At 37.7% G+C, this 19,387-nt stretch overlaps 1 protein-coding gene across 4 annotated transcripts in view; it reads right to left on the bottom strand.

Moving 5' to 3' along the window:
- The window catches only part of KATNAL1 (katanin catalytic subunit A1 like 1), an 81,470-nt gene extending 66,552 nt beyond the window's left edge, over positions 1-14,918 (bottom strand). For 2 of the 4 annotated variants that reach the window (XM_081281578.1, XM_081281575.1), the window contains exon 1: positions 14,332-14,485. The gene's annotated coding sequence lies outside the window, so the exon portion shown is untranslated. Of the gene's footprint in view, positions 1-13,629; positions 13,736-14,331; positions 14,486-14,707 lie in introns of those variants that run through there. The other 2 variants (XM_081281577.1, XM_081281576.1) reach the window with 2 other exon arrangements.
- Positions 14,919-19,387: the final 4,469 nt, after the last annotated feature.

Raw genomic sequence — 19,387 nt, forward strand, 5'->3', positions numbered from 1 at the left:
AAGTATACAACCATATAGGATTAAAAAAAAAAAATCTTGATGTAAAGAAAGGGTCAGCAAACATTTTCTATAAAGGTCTAGACTGTAAATATTCAAGGTTTTGAGGACTCACAAGCAAAACAGAAGACATTATGTAAGTACTTAAATAAGAAGACAAAAATTGCCATATTTTCAAGGATGAAATTTGAAATATTATAATACTAATAACAGAGCACAACTTTATGTAGGACAGGTCTCCTAATAAGAAGCATAGAACTCTTTCTAGGGTTAATAATTCACTTAGAATTCAAAGTTAGCGTTTCCTAGCATTAAAATCTCTCACAAATGCTCCTGTGTTATTAGTGCTGATCTTTAATAAGATTTTACATATTTCATCTTGGAAAATATCTTTTTTCAAAAAGTACCACTTATGCACTGCCACGTATTGATATCAAATCACAAGCATATGATTTCCATTCAGCATGTTCATTGTTTGGAAGGCATTTAAAGAATTTATTCTTCTCTTGGTATTTACCTTTTAGCATATCAGTACACTACAAATTAAGCATTTCCAATAAAGGTTAAGCAGAAAAGTACCTCTACTGCATACCCAAATGGATTTTGTAATAAGGAAATTTCCTTGCAATTCCATCAGAGTCTGAAAAATTCAGCTAAAACTAGCTTGAGCTCTGGTAAACATATCTACAATAACGCTGGGTGGGAATGGAGACCTCGCTTCTTAGTTTTAAATTTTGACAGCATGGAAAGATACACAAAACAGCTTGATATTACTTGTAATTCAAACATTAATTAGCATTGAAATAACTTTACCATGTATTAACTTCAATAAGCCTGTTCTGTCTTGTAATTTTAGGTTGAATTTATTAAGAAACACTATCAAGTCCACAGCAAACACTGATTTCTAAAGCCATTCAGTGTTCCATAATAGTAATTGACAGCAGTTCCTCTCATTCAGAAAAAAAATTTAATCTCAGCCCTAAGCTTAAAAGTTCACAATAAACCTTATTGTTAAGCCACCAAAATGCTGGAGGTAAGTGAGAATACTCCCTTTCTAACAAAAATTCATGGAACTGACAATTAAGACAGACCACAAGAGTAAATGCTAAAACTGGTCATTTATCACACAACAGAATCAAATATTCTCTATACAATACCTAAGAAATACACAAAAAATAACCATAAACTTTAAATATCTTACATTTCGGCAGTTTATAAAATTTTCCACCTGAGCTTATTTCTGTTCTACCCAAATTTTTACCACCATCAGTTCTAACATATCTTAGCAGATTCCACTTGAGGTAAAATGGAATTAGTGTTTTAACCTTTTGAAAATATTAGTGTCTGTAAGACATTTTTCCACACACACATCCATTAAGACTAATTCTTCAATAACTTCAAACTCAGCATTGACTTCTTAAATAAACAACAACTGAGCAGTACTGGTAACATCTACCAACTCATCAAGAGCCAAGGAAAACCACTCAAAATCATTTGCCTTGTTTTTTAATTGATTAATGATGTCCCCAACCCTTCAAGCAACTGTTCATGCCAAAAGGCTAATAGTTTTAAACAAGTTTATTTTCTCCAGACACAATTCTGTGCCTGCTGCAATCCAATATAATCTAGTTAATCCATCATTGGTAAACGACTTCCTTACTTGATTAACAAATGAGCCACTTGGAAATTCACTCTGGGTGCTGCCACCTCATTTTCATTTTTAAATTTTGTGATGAAATTCTATTGGAATAAGATATTCCTTTTTAAGTTTCTACATTTCCTAACCAATACTTTTTCTCATGAGTTGAGATTACTATGACGAGTGCTTCATCTAGTAATGTCAGTCTGTGCTGTATTTCTTTAGCGTAGCTACAGCATCGCTACGTAATAACACAATGCTTTGTCATCTAATTCAATAATCCACACTCCACTGTGTCTTAAAAGCATAACATTCCAAGCTTATTTTTTCATCATTTCTTGTTTTGACATTATAGGTGTATAGACTGATAAAACACAAGAGCATAAAGTGCGTACACTATGGCACTTGAAACACTGATTACAGTGCACCAAAAAGTAGTGAAAGCACTGAGAATGCCACATCTCTGACACAATTACTCAACTCTACCATTCCAGTACAAAAGCAGCCACAGACAATACCTAAGCAACTCAATATGGCTGCATTGCAATAAAACTTTACTTAATAGACATTGAACTCTGAATTCATTTAATTTCTACATCACAAAATATTCTTTTTGATTTTTTAAACCATTTTTAAAAATGCAAAAGTCATTCCTAGTTCATGGGCCATTCAAACAGCATGCTGGGTTTGGCCCATGGACTCAGTTTGCTAATTATTATCTATAGCTTCTACATTTATAATCTCATGTGGGAAGGAAATTAAACCTAATTATTAATGAAATAAAAACAGAAAAACAACAGAAAACACTAATGTGATTAAAAGTAAGTTTTTCAAGGGCTGGGGATGTGGCTCAAGCGGTAGCGCGCTCGCCTAGCATGCGTGTGGCCCGGGTTCGATCCTTAGCACCACATACAAAGATGTTGTGTCCGCCAATAACTAAAAAAAAATAAATATTTAAAAATTCTCTCTCACTCTCTCTCACTCTCTCTTTAAAAAAAAAAAAAGGAAGTTTTTCAGAAAGATCAGTAAAATGAAAAGCCTCTAGTAAGGCTGGCCAGGAAATAGGATAAAAAAAAAAAACACTACCAATATCAGATGAAAGAAGGTTATCACTATAATTAGAGATACTAAAAAGCAAAAGATAGCTTAATGAAACAAATTCTTTGATAGTCAAAACATACCAACATACCAAAACTTACTTGAAAGGAGTTAACTTATATAAATCTACTTGTCCTATATCAATGAATAAATTGAATTTGTAATTTAATTCCTCCTCCCCCAAAAGATATTCCAGATCCAAATAGCTCTACTAGTGAATTCTACAAAGTACTTAAGGAAAAAAATAAACAAATTATAAACAAACACTCCCAGAAAATAACACTTTTGACTCATGAGAATGTGTGGTGGATAGGTTGGAACTCAGGGACACTACACCACTCCAGCCCTTTTTATTTTTTCTTTTGAGAATTGGTTTCACCAAGTTGCCCAGGCTGGCCTCAAACTTGTGATCCTCCTGCCTCAGCCTCCAGAGTAGCTAGAATTGCAGTCATGTACCACTGCACCAGTCTTAACATATCTTCAAGCCAGCATTATCCTGACACCAAAATCAAAAACATTATAAGAAAACTGCAAACCAATATCGTCATGAACATAGACACAAAAAATCTTTAAATTTTAATCAATCCAGTAATATATAAAAAGGATAATGACCCAATGGGATTTATTCTAAAAATACAAGATGGTTTATATTTTAATATCAGTCAAATAATATTATGAAAACATAAACAAAACATTACATGATCATCAGCAGATGCAGAATTTGATAAAACTCAACACAATTCATAAACATGCTTATTAGCAAACTAAGAATACAAGAGAATGTCCTCAACCTAGTAAAAGACATCTATGAAATACAGCTAGCCTTGTATTTATTGTGAAAGACTAAATGCTGTCAACCTAAGATCAAGAAGAAGGCCAGAATCCTTGCTTTCACTCTTCTATGCAACATCAGAACCAGAGGTTTTAACCAATGTAATAGATAATAATAAATAAATAAATAGCATACAGATCAGAAAAGAGTAAAATCACTTTTATTCACAGACAACATGATTGCTAGTGGAGAAAATCCTAAGGAATCTAAAAATAATTCTAGTAAATGAATTGACCTTGAAAATTCAAGGTCAATGTTCAAACAACTGTATTTGTATCTACTAACAAAAACTGCAAACCAGAATCAAAACAGTGAAAACACTCCAAAGTACTAAATACTCAGAGATGAGCTTAGCAAAATATGTGTAAGATCTGTAAAAGAAAAATTACCAAAAACCAAGAGAAATTAAAGATAGCCTAAATTAATGGATGTGTGTGTACAAGTTGCTACGAATTGAAACACTCAAACGGGTATAATGACAATTACCCTGAAAGCAACCCATAAAAATCGATGCAATTCCAATCCAAATTCCCCAGCGGTCTTTTTCGTTAAAAAAAAGAAAAAAAAAAAAAAAGCTGATTCTAAAATTTACATGGAAATAATAACAACAACAAAAAATAACATACAGTAGGCAAAACAGTTTTGAAAAACAAGAGTAATGTAGGAGGACTTATACCATCTGATTTCAAAGTATGCCATAAAACTACCATAATCAAGACAGTGAGTGACTGACAAACACATAGATCAATGGAACAAATTAGATTCTATATACTTCTAACTTAATTAATTTTTGATAAAGATGTCAAAGTGATTCAATGAAGGAAGGACAATTTTTTCCAACAAAAAGGTGCTTAAACAACTGGATTTCCAGATTAAAAAAAAAAAAAAAAAAGTATGAACCTCAACCTTCACTTCACATCATTTACAAAAATGAACTAAAAATTGATTATTGACCTAAAGGTAAAGAGTCAAAATTATAAAACTTCTAGTTACAGAGAAGAAAGGAAAAGAAAATTGGGGTGGGGGGGGGCAGATCTTATGGAAATCAAAGGGAGATAACAAGAGGAAAGAGACCAAGGGGTGGGAGGAAGTGCTGGGGAGTGATACTGGCCAAATGACATGGCTATATTGTGTACTGTATGTACAAATACCAACAAATCCCATCAGTATGTACAACTATAACAAACCAACAAAAATTGTGAGGGGGAAAACTATAAAGCTTCCAGAAGTCAACCTACCTCCTAGGTTTTTGATTTGTATGTTTTTTGTTTTTTGTTTTTGCCCCATGTCTCCAAGCCCCAATTCCCACAGGAAACAGGGCCAGGTTAACATCCAAATATGCAGTAGGCTGAATTACAGGAAAGGAACCCTAAGTTTACAAAACCTGAATCTATGATAGAGAACAGTATGCATGTCTACCCTCTATACCAAAGGGAGATACTGTATCTTCCAAGGCTGAAGGCGAATCTGAGCTTTGCTCTGAGGAGAGTCTCTTTATCCAACCTACAAAGCTACTGGACTGGCACCTCCCTTCATTCTGGAAAGCCCCTCTGCCACTTCCATTTTTCCTTTTTTATGTATCATGTCTTTCTTTTGCTTGGTTTTTTTCCTTACTTTTATGAAGCACATTTCTACAGATGGGAGCTAAAGTTTTTTTTGACTGTGTGAAAATTAACTGTCCCAGTATTCACTATAAACTTCTACAAGGTATACTGTAATTTTGCTTTTAACCATACTTTTGAAATTTAGAATTAAAAAAAAAAAAAACTCCTTTAATATAAATTAGAAGAGTTTCTAGGGCTTTTTACAGGTTAAATTAAATCTAAGGAAGACATGTTTTAGCAATCTCTAATATTTGACAACACTTATTTTGAGTTTACCATGTATTCAAAACATGAATTCCACATCTTACCAATATCTACTGTTGACATGATCCAGTAATGTTGCCCTATATGGAAGGATCCAAGTACTACTTTTAAGGAGAGTTCTATTTCAGATTGAAAAGAGCTTAGTTCAAGTTCATATTCAGACCAAGAAGAAGGCACACTGCTTTACTTGGTCCCAGAAAATTAATTATGTGTCACTCTTTCATGACACAGATATAAACATAACACACAAAGTCATGGTTTCAACCTCTCTTCAGCTCCATCTCCAACCACTCCCTTCTCTTTGTGAACTACCATCCTCCTCCACAAGGTGCACACACAAGCTTTCTCTCCACACATATTTGAATTAGTTCCTTACAAGACCCACATAACTAAAAAATCAAAAGGTGGCTTGTATTTAGAATATAAGCCCAGTTGGGATGTCATTAATTTAATTCTTATTTAATTAAATAATAATATTTTCAATTCTATTGTTTCCACAGTAATGGTTTTTAATAGGAAAGAAAACATCTTTTCCAACTAATTTTATGAGAGCAAGATCTAATTCAGTTATAATACATAGGAGGCAAAGAAAAAAATTCTGCTTTAAATTATTTTCATTCTCACACATATTTTTCTCATATTGCTCCTTTTCCTTTTATGAACTATAAACACCTGAAAGTAGATACTTATTTTAGAAACAATGAAACAGTCTCAACTATAGTAATGTGAAGTAAATAACACTAGTTATTAAGTGTATCAAAAAATCAAGTTTGATTTTCAGCATTTTATACAATACTGAATTCCACTAATGTGTCTAGGTTTCACATATTTAAAATAAAATGTTTCCCCAAATCACCAAAGTCCAATTTATTTCATGCAAAGTCCAGTTTATTTTATGCAATTAAGAAAACACATAACCACAACTTCTCAAATTAATGCATCTTGAAGTTACTTTTCAGTAGCAATAAACTAACATACTATGTGAGTACTTATTTTAAATACTTAACTTTGAAAAATCCCAATACCTCCCCCTTCTTTATGTTGGGTAATACTCTCAAGGACCATAGCTTGCCCTGAATATAGCTTAATTACAAACCCAGAGATAAAAGAATGCCAATAGCAATGAAGCCTTTTCATTTATTCCCTTACCTGAACTCACAGCTTGAATACTTCACAAACAGAAACAGCTGGCCATGGAACAAAAAAATCTAGAGCTTAAATATTTCTCAGAAGTAACCACAGTAATTTCTGCCCATGTACTAAATTCGTTGGCATCTTTAACACATTACAAAAGGTAGAAAATGTGTTTCCTCTGACACTTTGACTCAAGATTACAACTTAAGACCTGGGGTTCTGACTCAGTGGTAGAATGTTCACCTAGCATGAGGCATGGGTTCAATCTTCAGTACCACATAAAAATAAAGATATTGTGTCTACCTAAAGCTATAAAATAAATATTTTTTTAAAAAGATCTCAATTGTAAATTTTATCTTAAATGCATAAACAACTTTCAAATATGAAAATTATAGTAACAGTTATTGTATACTTGCTCCACAGCAGGCAATGATAAAAATGGCTTTCTAGCCATGATCTCATTTAACCTCACTACACTATAAAACAAAAACCGTTACCCTTCCATTTAATAAAGGAGGCAGCTGAGGCTCATAGATCCTGAATTTGAATCAAGATGTGACTAAGTGAGAGCCTTCCTGGCTCTTTATACTCTACTACCTCAAGTTCCTCCAAAATACATCAGTTCCTTTAAAGTTATACAGCTAGAAAAAATAAAGGGCTTATTAGTAGAGATTTTAGAAATAAGCTATTTTTCCTATATAATTAAAAGTTATTTCTTTCTTAGTCTCAGTGTTTTGAATGATATAAAACTTTTAAAACCATCTGCTTCATATTACTTTATCCCATAGTTTTTAAGCAATCAATATAGTCATATTTATTTGCTCATCCATTCATCATTCAATCTACACCACTGAGTAAGCACCTAAGTCATTATGCAATTACCTATGTATTTGTAAAAAACTATGTAAGGACATGTGGAGTTTACTAACATAATTCCTGACTTAAAAAATATATATAATAATACTGTATTAGTCAGCTTTTCATAACTGTCACAAATATCTGAGAAAAACAACTTAAAGGAGGAATGTTTTCCTCGGCTCAGTCAGTCTATGGTCAGCTGGTTTCAAGGAAGAAACATCACTGTGGAAGGACATGACGAGGGAAAGTGCTCACCTCATGGCAGGTGGAAACAGAGAGAGACAAGAAGGAAGGGGTCCCAACAAGAAACACCAGGGCATGCCCAATCACCAAACTTGCCCAATCACCTTTGTTTCCATAACCTTCCACTACTCCATTCAGCTATCAATGGATTAATCCACTGATGAGATCAGAATTCTCATGATCCAATCATCTTCCAAAGCCCATCTCTGTACATTGCTACACTGGGGACCACACTTTCAACACATGAGCCTTTGGGAGACATTCCAGGCCTAAACCATAATAAATACAAAGGAAATATTATAATAACAACTATATTCATTATCAGAAAATATGTGTCAAATACTGCTTTCATCTATATTCTCCCTTAGGTAGGAAAGAAAATAAAACAGAACTTACTGATTCCCTTTCTCATTCATTTCCTCTTCCTACATCCTAGTCATCAAGAAAAATAGAAAGAATAGGAAAACATGGGACAGAAAAAAATACTGAAATATAAAGACACTCATGGGAACAGAGGGATAAATAAGAATAAAGGAACATACTGAAATACAGCAAATGAAGTTATATTATTTGTCCCTACTAAAAACTGTGAAAAGAAATAAAATATATTAAGTGGTGAAAGCTATGAAAGAAATAAAATAAACTGTTTTGGGGAGACTATCTCCTTTAAAAACACAAGCATACACCACAACTAAATTATTTATTGAGCATTGACTAGACCAAGGATCCTTTGAGAAAAGAGTCAAAGCTTATTTGTGTATTGCCAGAGGTTGGTACTATGTTCAATATACAGACAAGTGTTTCTTAAAATGCAAGGCATATTTACTTGACAAATGTCCATAAAATTACAATAAGAATTCTAAAATACCTTGGAACATAAATACAACTAGTGTTTAGTAACCAAGCATAAAATTATGAAACACAAAAACAATACCTAGACAGAATTAAAAACTATTAAAGTGTTAACTAAAAATAGCTTCATACCATAAAAATACTTATAAAGAATGAAAATTTCAAACTAAAGCCCATTTTTCAATAGGCTGCTTAATAGGAGCTTTAATGATTACTAATGGACAGAAACAAAGCTAGAAAGGACTTCAAAGGTCATTTGTTCCCCTTCCCTACTTTCAATCAGCACCACCATCAAACCAGTCCTAGCAAAAGAAACATACTTAAAAAAGACAGCCAGTGGGTATTTACCCCACCTTGGAAAAGGACTCCATTTTTAACCACTCTCACAATGCCTTGAATTTATTTGGCAAATGTCTATTACAGTTAATAAAAGGAAAGCAAGGAACTAGAGACAAGAGACCAGGCAGAGAGTTTATTTGTCAAGATGACAAATAAAGGCCATCTCTCCAAAAACAGATAGAGGCAAAACAGGCTTGGGGTTCAGGACTCTTAAGGGGCAGGAGAAGGAATGCCAGGCGGGTCTTAATGCGGTTAAGGGTGGAGTTGGTATGAGGGAGTGGTGAGCCTTTCTCCGGAATGCCCTTGGGCAGGAAATATTCTTTTTCTTAAAATGGTGGCTGTCACTTAAGATGGCCATCCAGATGCTAAGCAAGGACCTTACAATTAGTTTATTAGGCATTCTATGACATACATTCCCTAGTTCTACCATTTATAAGTATAGCTATCACTGGAGAGAAAAATGTTTAATATTGCTGAGTGCGTTAAAATATGCATATTTTTATTCGAAAACTGATGCTCAAATATCAGTGAAATTAGAATATACCTCAGACTAGAAATGAGTTATGGCCAGAGAATCAAAGAATTTTAGAGCTATTGAGATTTCATACCATCCAGTAGAACTTCCTGGTTTTTTTAAGACAAAAATACATTACTGTTAAGGCATTTAAGGAAGCTTCATTTTGGGGAGGAAAAAAAAAGTTTAATTATAAAATCAAATCATTATTTTATAAAGTAACTACTAGTGGATATACCTGCTTAACATAAAATGTAAAATCATAGAACATACCCTTTTTCTCAGACAGAACAGAGTTGCTACACTGTTAGTGATGGGAGGAAAGATGGGGAAGAAAGATGTTGTTATGGAGTAGCTTATGGTTTTATCTCCATTAAACTGTTTAATCTTTCAAAAAAAAAGTATTAACACCCTTTATGAGATAAAAAGAACAGGTTTGAAAAGTTGTCGGGGGCTGGGATTGTGGCTCAGTGGTAGAGCGCTCACCTAGCATGAGCAGGACCCGGGTTCAATCCTCAGCACCACATAAAAATAAAGGCATGGTGTTGTGTCCATCTACACCTAATAAAATAAATATTTAAAAGAAAAAAAGAAAAATTGTCGATAATCACACAGAAAATGAGCTATAGTTCTAGAATTAGACAACAAATCTGTTTAACATCTTCCACTGCCTCACATTCAGTAAATAATACTTAGGGAAACATTCTTCATATAAAAAACATCATTGTAAATATTGAGAAAATAAAGTATTGAACAAAAGGTAAATAAGAACATTTCTAACTTTACTGTTAAATTTATGAAAAACAGACAATAATTATTAGCTAAATGGACAAATTTTTTTTTCGGGGGGGGGGGCGGGGGGGGGGAGTGAGGGGACCGAGGATTGAACTGAGAGGTACTTTGCCACTGAGCTAAATCCCATCTTTTTTATATTTTGAGACAGGGTCTTGATAAGTTACTTGCTCAGGGCCTTTCTAAATTGCTGAGAGTAGCCTCAAACTTGCGGTACTCCTTCGTTAAACTACTGCATTGCTGAGATTATGCCACCATGCCTAGCATACAATTTACAGTGGTTAAAAAATGATCCAAATGCCAGTTCTTTGCCTGGATTCTCTTCTCTCCAGCTACACATTAGGTTACTAGTTTCCCCAATATTTTAAGCTCTTCACTAGTAAAACAAACAAAATTTAAGGAGAAAAATCATAGGACAGCATGTTTTACAGTCATCATACACTACCAATTTCTAACTTCAGCTCAGGGAAATAATTCTTGCTTGTACTAACTCAGTTCATCTTCCACAGTGGCTATTCCAAATCTCCATTGTTCTCCTGAAACCTTAATCTCTTCCCACATCAGCTGACCTTTATTGCTATCCACCTCTTAGAGACCATAGCTTTCAACTTTCATCTACCATCCAATGTACAAATACAAAATCCATTCTCACTTTACCTTTCTCAGTGCACCTCCTTTTATCAACTCTAGCACACTGCCAAGGAATACAGCTCGCACTTAAATGATAATTGTTAAAGGTCATGAATTGGGGCTGAGGATGTGGCTCAAGCGGTAGCGCGCTCGCCTGGCATGCGTGTGGCCCGGGTTCAATCCACCACATACAATCAAAGATGTTGTGTCTGCCGATAACTAAAAAATAAATATTAAAAAAAAAATTTTAAAAAAAAAGGTAATGAATTAATCCAAGACCAATTCACACTGCTCATGCCATCTCTCCCTAAATTGTCAGGGACCTCTACCAGCTCTTTCCTCCTCCTTCATCTTCAAACATTTCCTCTTTTTGGCTCTTTCCCTGTTAGCTTATAAATCCTCCCTGCCACCAAAAGAAAAACAAGCCCAGGAACCATTTTTAGCTACTATCTCCTTCTCCTCATAGCCAAGTGACTGGAAATTTTGTATTAAGGAAGAACTGTCACATTGAATAAAGATATAAGACTTTTAAAAAAAAATCTTGAACTTTTTTTAATATTTATTTTTTAGTTGTAGTTGGACACAATACCTTTATTTTATTTATTTTTATGTGGTGCTGAGGATCAAACCCAGGGCCTCGCATGTGCCTAGGCAAGCACTCTACCACTAAGCCACAACTCCAGCCAGAATCTTGAACTTTTGAAGAAACATATTTAAATATTATGGATAAAAAGAAAAGCTGAGGGCTGGGATTGTGGCTCAGTGATAGGTACGGGTTTGATTCTTAGCACCGCATGTAAATAAACAGAATAAAGTCCATTGACACCTTAAAAAAAATTAAAAAAAAAAAAAAGATAAACTTGAGTTTAACTTCAAAATAACCCAGTTGGGGGGAAGGCTTACAGATGAAATAAAACAGGCCAAGCCAGGTTTAACATTTTTAAAGAAGAAATGCTTACTGATCTTCACAACTTTTTAAACGATTTCTATCCACTAATTCTCTTGGCACTTCCCAGTGCTTACCGGCTCTCTGCACCACTCTGCTTCCTCCCTTCCTTCCTCCCCTTGGTTGTTTGCTGAGCTTTCTACCAGTTCATCCTCTCCTGCCTCCTAACTTCTTCAGTCCCATCTGCGCACTCTTCTCCACTTCTTCTCCAACATGACCCCCTCCACCAAACACACACCCCCACTTTAAATGATATGCTTTCAGAGAGTTCCATATTCAAACTTCTTGCTTTTTTTCATTTCTTCTCATTCCTTCTCAGTGAGTTGATCATTCTCTTCTGCAATACTTGAATGACTTTATCTGTATGCAATCCTCCATATCCAGCACTGATCTCTTTCAACTCCAGACCCAAAAGCATCTCCACCCAAATGTCTCACAGGAACCTGAGCAAACATTCAAAACTGAACTTATTTTTATCTTTCATCTCAACAAAAACCTGTTCCTCCTCATTTCAATCAAAAGTTTCAGTATTCTCAGTCACTCTAGCCAGAAACCCAGGCATCGTATGTCTTAGGGTTCCAAATCATTCTAGCTCCCAACATTCAAAGCCTTAAGTCATATCAAATTTACTTCTTATATTTTTTTTCTCAAAATCATCTTTCTGTAACTCCAACTGCTTAGTTCAGGCTCTTTTCGTTTCTCTACTGCATCTTTTTAATTTTCTACAATTGGTTTCCCTACCACCACTCTAACCTTTCCTCTAAGTCCATTCTCCACACTGCAGCTGAAGTTACTTTTCTAATACAAACCCAATAAACTGCTACTTTGCTGGAAATTCTTCAATGGTTGCCCCATGTTAAGAAAAGTTCTAAACTCTAATCATGGTACCAAGTATTTTAAGATCTGACTTCCCCAATACACTGCAAGGATTCTAGGATCCAGTCATAAAGAATTACTGAAGGCTCCCCAAATGGGAAATGCTCACTCCTAAATCTATCCTTTGTTCATATTATGCCATTTGCTTACAATGTCATTCCTCATCCTCTCTCTCCAATGAAACTTATCCAACTTTCTTAACACAAGACAAGTCACTTAATGCCAAAGACCTCCCCTGACCTCATTAGACAGAGTCATGATCTTTCTACTAATTAGGGGATAGAATGCCATCAGTGGTTGAGATTATGACTTATATCATGAGTTAGACCCACCTGGGCTCACTTTATCAAATAAGACTTTAGGCAAAATCTCTAAGCCCATTTCCTCATCTCTAAATAACAGTAGTTAACTACTTCACTCATTTGTTATGAGGAATAAATAAGGACTACCTGCAAATAACCCTGCACAGAGCTTCTCACACAGACTCAGTTTAACAAAAGTTAATGTTGTATGATTATTCCCACTGAATTTATTAGTGTTAAATTAATAGCAACTTGCATCTACCACATTACTGAGATTACATAAGTGTTCATGCCTGACACTGGCAATCTACTATTTATCTCTTCATTCTCACCACTTGACATAATATATGGCAAATAGGTTATTGACAAACTGAGTGAACAGAACAAAATACTTCAAATCCCTATACCACGTAAGGTCCTTTTTTCCCCTAGTGGTCTTATGAAACCTACTTCTGCCTGCAAGTATATAAAATTGCTCCTTTAAGAGAAATTTACAGAGGTCAGCATTTTACTTGAGAGAAAAAAAAATTGTAGTGTTCCTAATCTTATGTTTCTTGAAACTTAAAAAAAAATACACACAAAAATAAACTCACAATACTAACAACAATTTCCCAACTCACTCCATAAAATACCAATATCTAGGTTATCTACCTTTTGAAATTTTTTAAAACAGTCAAGGTAGGTTTTTTAAATCTGTCAGCTTCCTTACCACCAGTCCTTGAGTCTTTGTAACTAAGATGTATTCTGCAGCATTTTTTTTAAAAAAATGGCATTTTTCATTTTAAAAACATGCTCCTTAGGAATTCTGAAAAACACTGCAACAGTCAAAGAAAACAATTACTACTCCCCCCTACTTTGAAAGAAAAAAAAAAAGGCAGTGCTTTAAATGTTACTAGTAATTTAAAACTAAACTAGTCTTCAAAATATGTGTAGGCAGGGTTCAAACTAGTGGGGAAGGGGGCCAGGGAGGACTCATTTCACAACCTTGAACCTCTACAGATAAAATGCAGAATTGCAAAACGGTAAAATACCAGATACTCCATATGACAGCAATGCTGTCTTTTATCCACGTTCACACTCATCATTTAAACATAATTGCCCTTTGAGAAATAGAGGGGTTTAAAATAAGTATGGTTAAATACCTACAAATAAACGTATCTGGGAAAGGAGAAAAGTCTGTTAAATTTCGGTCTCTCTGGTCTCACGCCAAATTCGTGCCATACATACGGTTCAGAACCGAGAGACAGCAACCTGGGAGGGTCAGAGGCTCGGGAGGCGCAGAAGGCCCAAGGCCCTGCAGCTGGGGCGGCTGCTCCTCCCGGAGCCTAAGCAGGGCGGTGGCCCGATGGGGTGGGGCTGGGCGCTGCAGTCCCGGGGGGCCAAACCACAGGGCAGGAAGCCCACGTCTCACCTCCACTTCCCTCTCCCAGCGCATAGAGCCCAGTTCCGCGACCACCCAAGAGCCCCCTCAAGACAAAGAGACACAGATTCGCCCTGTCCAGGTCCGCACAAAGTTAATCTGTCTTCCCTAGCGGTCGGGGCCGCCGGGCTTTGTAGTTCGCCGGGCCAAATCGACCCTCCACCGCCTTGAGCCCGGCGAGCCACCGAACTACAATCCCCACGATGCCCCGCGAGCCCCCGCGCTCCGCTCCCCTCCCCACGCGGCGGCCCGCGCCCCAGGCACCCCGCCGCGCACTACCCGGCGTCCCGGGCGGCGGGAGATAGGGCTGGGCTGTCAACTCGGGCGTCCCACCACCTGCTCTCCTGCTCTCTCGCGGATTCATTACCTAGGTGCTGCAAGCCGTAGGCCGTGGGTGATGTGGTCCAGGTGGGGTGGGGGTGGGGCGCAGGCCGCCGCCGCAGAATCCGTTAGTTCGCGACGTGCGTGAAAAGGCGGCGGCGGCGGCGTACGGTTGCCATGACAGTCGCGCGGGGTAGGGGGGGCGGCTCTGAGTTAGCTCTGGGAGGAGCCTGGACAGCCCGCCCAGAGGCGGGGGAAAGGCGGCGCGAGCGCGAGCGCGCACCCTGGGAGAACAAGGAGACCGTGACGTTGGAGAAGACGGCTGGCTGAGCTGGGCGGGCGGTGACTGAAGAGCCCGTGCGCGGACTTCGGCGCGCTCCAGCTAGCTGCCTTCGAGGGAGGAGCCTGTGGCGTCAGAGGACCTAGCGTCCCCACCAGCGCCGCGCTCGGCTCAACTCTAGTTAAAAGGCCGCTGGTCCAGTTCCATCCCTTGCAGACCCTGCGCCCTTGGGATGTGTGGAACCTCAGCCTGTTCTGTTGGCGCTTTTCATCAGTCAAATCGAATTTGCAGTCTTTCCCACATCCCCTTTCTGCCATTCTCCGGGGAGTAGGGTAGAAAGCAATCATTCGGTATGATGGAACGCATACTTGGCCTTTAGAATAGTTCAGGTTTTAGCACTTACAGATGGCATTGCTCTCTACTGACTTGGGAGCTATGATATACATTAGGCAATCGTTTGTGGATTCTGCGGGATCGTCAGGGTAGTATAAACCGAGGTTAAGAGCATAGGCATCTAAAATTGATTCTTGGTTCCCTTGCTGCCGCTCAGGGGCACTTCACTCACCTGATCTAAACTTCTTGGGTGTAAAATGGAAATACCTGCCTTACAGTTCATGTGAGAAAGAAACGCATTATTGCTGATGAAGCAGTATAAAGCAAAGCCTGGCGTCCAACAGTTGCTATCAAATATTATTTAATTCATCGTGGGAAAAGTCAGATTGGTTGGTTGGCTGGCTGCGGCAGGAGGGGTTTAGCTGAGGAGGGAATTTGCCTTAGTAATGATAAAACTCTGTATCAGGATGAGGTTGTAGCTCAGTTGGTAGAGTGCTTGCCCGGTATGCCCAAATCCCTGGTCTACATCCTTGATAGCACCAAAATAAAAAGGAAAGAAATGGAAAAGAAGCTCTATATCTTACTAAGGGTTTGGGTTGTAGAATTATCTGCAGTTGTCAGAATTTGGATTGGCACCTTAAGATTTGTATAGTTTTGCTGTATGCAAATTTACCTCAAAAGGAACATAAACATTTATTTATTGTTAGAGCTCTAAAAAAAATAGAAATATTCTAGGCCCAATATGCAGATTTTATAGAGGAGGAAAGTGAAGCCTAGAGATTTCATAGGAAAAATGGAGAGGGGTGGAGAGTGAATTGTGGCCTTGTCATTTTCTGATAATAAATGTCTTTTAAATTATGGTCAAAAATAGCAATCTACTGTGTTGTTAGTTAGGGTCACTCTGTCCCAGAGATTCTGTTGAAATGGACTCATCTCTGTGGAGAGACCAATGTCCTCTTTATGATTGAACGTTATGATTGCACACTCCCTGGGGCCATACAATCTCAGGGTCATTTCTGACTTTTGAGTTCTTGCTGTCTCTGAACACTTAGACTCTTTCACATGTCACCTGCAACTCTTTTCTCTATTTCTGCTGTCACATAATGTGGAAATCAACCCCTTTTCTTTTAGTTGTTTCTATAGCACACTCTTCTGAAGGTTTGGAGCAGCTGAGGGGTTTTAAATGAAGGACACAGAAAAACTGAAATTATAATTCCCTTTTCTTAAGAGTCCTTCACTTCCCCCAGGCATTTTTATCCACCAACTCTATGTCTTCCATATAAGCTGCAACTTCCCACTGTTCATAATCTCTCTGTTCCCATCTCCCCTCATCTTTTCATAGTACTTTTAGTTTCTCCATCTCCTAATCAATGCCTTCAAAGTTACCTATAATTACTAAAATATTTGCCAGTTTTTTCCTATGCAAAGAAAGCATCTTCTCCATGAAAAACTCTGGTGCCAGCTATTAAAATATTTATTCATCACAGTGTATATCTCCATATTCTATTTGATTCAGTCCACAGGGTAGTTAATAAATATTAAACAGTTCCATGTGTGACCTGTCCAGGATATCTTCATAAGTTCAGTTATGAAAAAACATTTTATTATGCCCATAAAGGTGGTTTACTCTATTTAGTGTAAGTAAGAAAGCAGGTGATAATAACTGGAATCCATTATCTAGGAGAAAGAAACCAAATTCTAGGTAATTATAGCTTATATTTTGCAGAATAAATGACAAAATTTAAGTCATGAAGTCTAGAACAAAATCTGAGCATTAAGCCATGATGATATCCTGAAAGACTCGACACCTGGACTTCTCACCTATAGCACTTTGATCACAGCTCTGCATACGTAATGAGCATATAAATAGATTCTCCTTTACTCCTGGATAAGATGATACTGATCTGCTACCAGCTGAACACATGTTCTTGTAGTAGGGATGATAGGTTCACCTGATCCATCTCTCCCTCATCTGGTTTCCCTTGTGACCAGTCACTTGTCTCTGCAAGGCAGCTGGCCAGAGTTGTAGGGCTGTCTGCAGCCATGAAGAAGTCTCCAAAGGTAAGGTCCCAATGCATAACCCTCCTTAGTTTTTGATGCTAGAATTCCAGAGAATCAGTTTGGCAGGACAAGCCACTTGAGAATAGATGACAGCAAAGAAAGCAAACAGCTGCTCTGTAGTGAGCTGGAGGTGGCAGTCACGCAAGGGAAGACCATGAGCCACTGAAGCACAGCTATAAAACTCCTCACAGGCCAGGAACAGCTGCAAAAGAATAAGGATCAACAAGAAACTATTATTTTTCACTGGACACTTTAGACCCATTCAAGTGATAGTTTAATGCACTGAACAAACCTAAAAAAATGAAGCCGAAAGTAGCAAGAGATGAATACACACAGGCCATGTGGTCAAAAGCCCCACTCTCATTAAAGAGACAGTGCTTCTGGTCCAAGGTCAGATGTTTTTCCTGGGTTCTCAGCGTTGGCCTCTGTAACAATTGATGTTTTGGTCACCCTTACTGGTGGTCTGTGACCTTGGTTCTCATCAAAGCTTTCCAACCATCTCTCGGTGTATTATTCACCAGCTCCTCTACCAGCTCCCAAGGTTCAGTCTCTACACCCTCTGCATTTCCAAGTTCACCTCAGCTCTGGTTGAAGCTCAGATTTCTATTGCTTGTTCTGAGCCCCAAATCTCAGTGCTCCAGCAAGCAGGCCTTGTGCTCCTTTACCTGGTTCTATTGCTTCAGTTGTTCTCTTCCCTTGAGAAGCCATTCCCTTATCCTATCTAAATTCTACCTGTTCTACAAAAACTAACTCAGGCTTTTACATGAAATCTTTCCAGATTATTTCTGCTCATAATCATATCCCCCTGCTCTGTACTCATAATATTTCCTGCCTGTTTCACTCACTTAACAACTGGCCATACTGCCTAGGGCAGCTCATCTAGTTAGTTTTTGTCCTTTTCTCCTCACTATATCTCAAACTCTGCAATGTGCATTTTTGCATCTTTATAATACCATATATAAATAATATATGCATATATAAAATAAGAACACAATAAATATTTTGATAGGTGGTTCCTTAACTTTTATCCTCTAGTACGTCCTTCTGGTACTACTGCAGTCTCCCCTTATCTGCAGGAGATATGTTCAAAGATCCCAATGAATGCCTGAAACCACAGATAGGAAAAACCATTATACATAGGGTACTGTGTGTGTGTGTGTGTGTGTGTGTACCTACGATAAAGTTTCATTTGTAAATTAGGCATAGTGTGAAAATAACAATAACTAATAATACACTGCATTATTATAATTATTGTATTAAGAGTTGTTTAAAATTAGAAACTTTGTGGGATTTTCCATTTAATATTTTGGAACCATGGTTGATCAGGGTAACTGGGACTGCAAAGCAAAACCAGGGATGAGGGGGCACTATTGTATACAGAATATTTGAAAACCCTCAATAAAAATATTCCTGAATCATATGGAGGTGTGGGTCCCTGCAGTTTTGTAGCAGGGTCCCTTGCAAGGAGATTCCCATAAGTCACTGTTGCTTTGGGAGAAGTCAGTGCCAGTGCTCAGCTCCATTGTCCTTGAAGGCCTCCTAAAGCAGAGCTTTCTTCACTGGCTCATAGCCCACTAGTAAGTCATGAAATCACTTTGATAGAGCTCTCCCAGCTTTTTAATATTTCAAACGTGATAAGGTAACGCAGGATAAAGTAAAACAGAAAATGCTATGAAAAAAATCTAGACTATACGTGTATAGTTACGGTGAAGTATAGTCTGGCAAGCACTGAGCTGTTCTGTTAGCTTCAGAACTACCCTCTCCTCTGCTTGATGTTGGTGGGGCTGAAACTGGGCAAACCTCACCTCTACTTTGTTATCTGGCCAGGGGAGGCACTGGAGAAAGCACAAGGCAGGGAGGAGTCAGGACAGCTTGCTCTTCCTGTTGTATTTACTGTGCATTGTCCCAGCAATGGCCTTTAGTGCCTCCTGCATTGTATCCCTTCTCCCTTTGTCCCAGAGTTAATGGCTCAGCCTGGGAGTGTCCCTTTTCAAGGGTCCAGTTCCAGCTCTATGGAGCCTCTCCTCCATGCTTCTGGCTTCTGGTAACTCT

Source organism: Spermophilus citellus (assembly GCF_964194105.1).
Source record: "Spermophilus citellus genome assembly, chromosome: 1".
Lineage (NCBI taxonomy): Eukaryota > Metazoa > Chordata > Mammalia > Rodentia > Sciuridae > Spermophilus > Spermophilus citellus.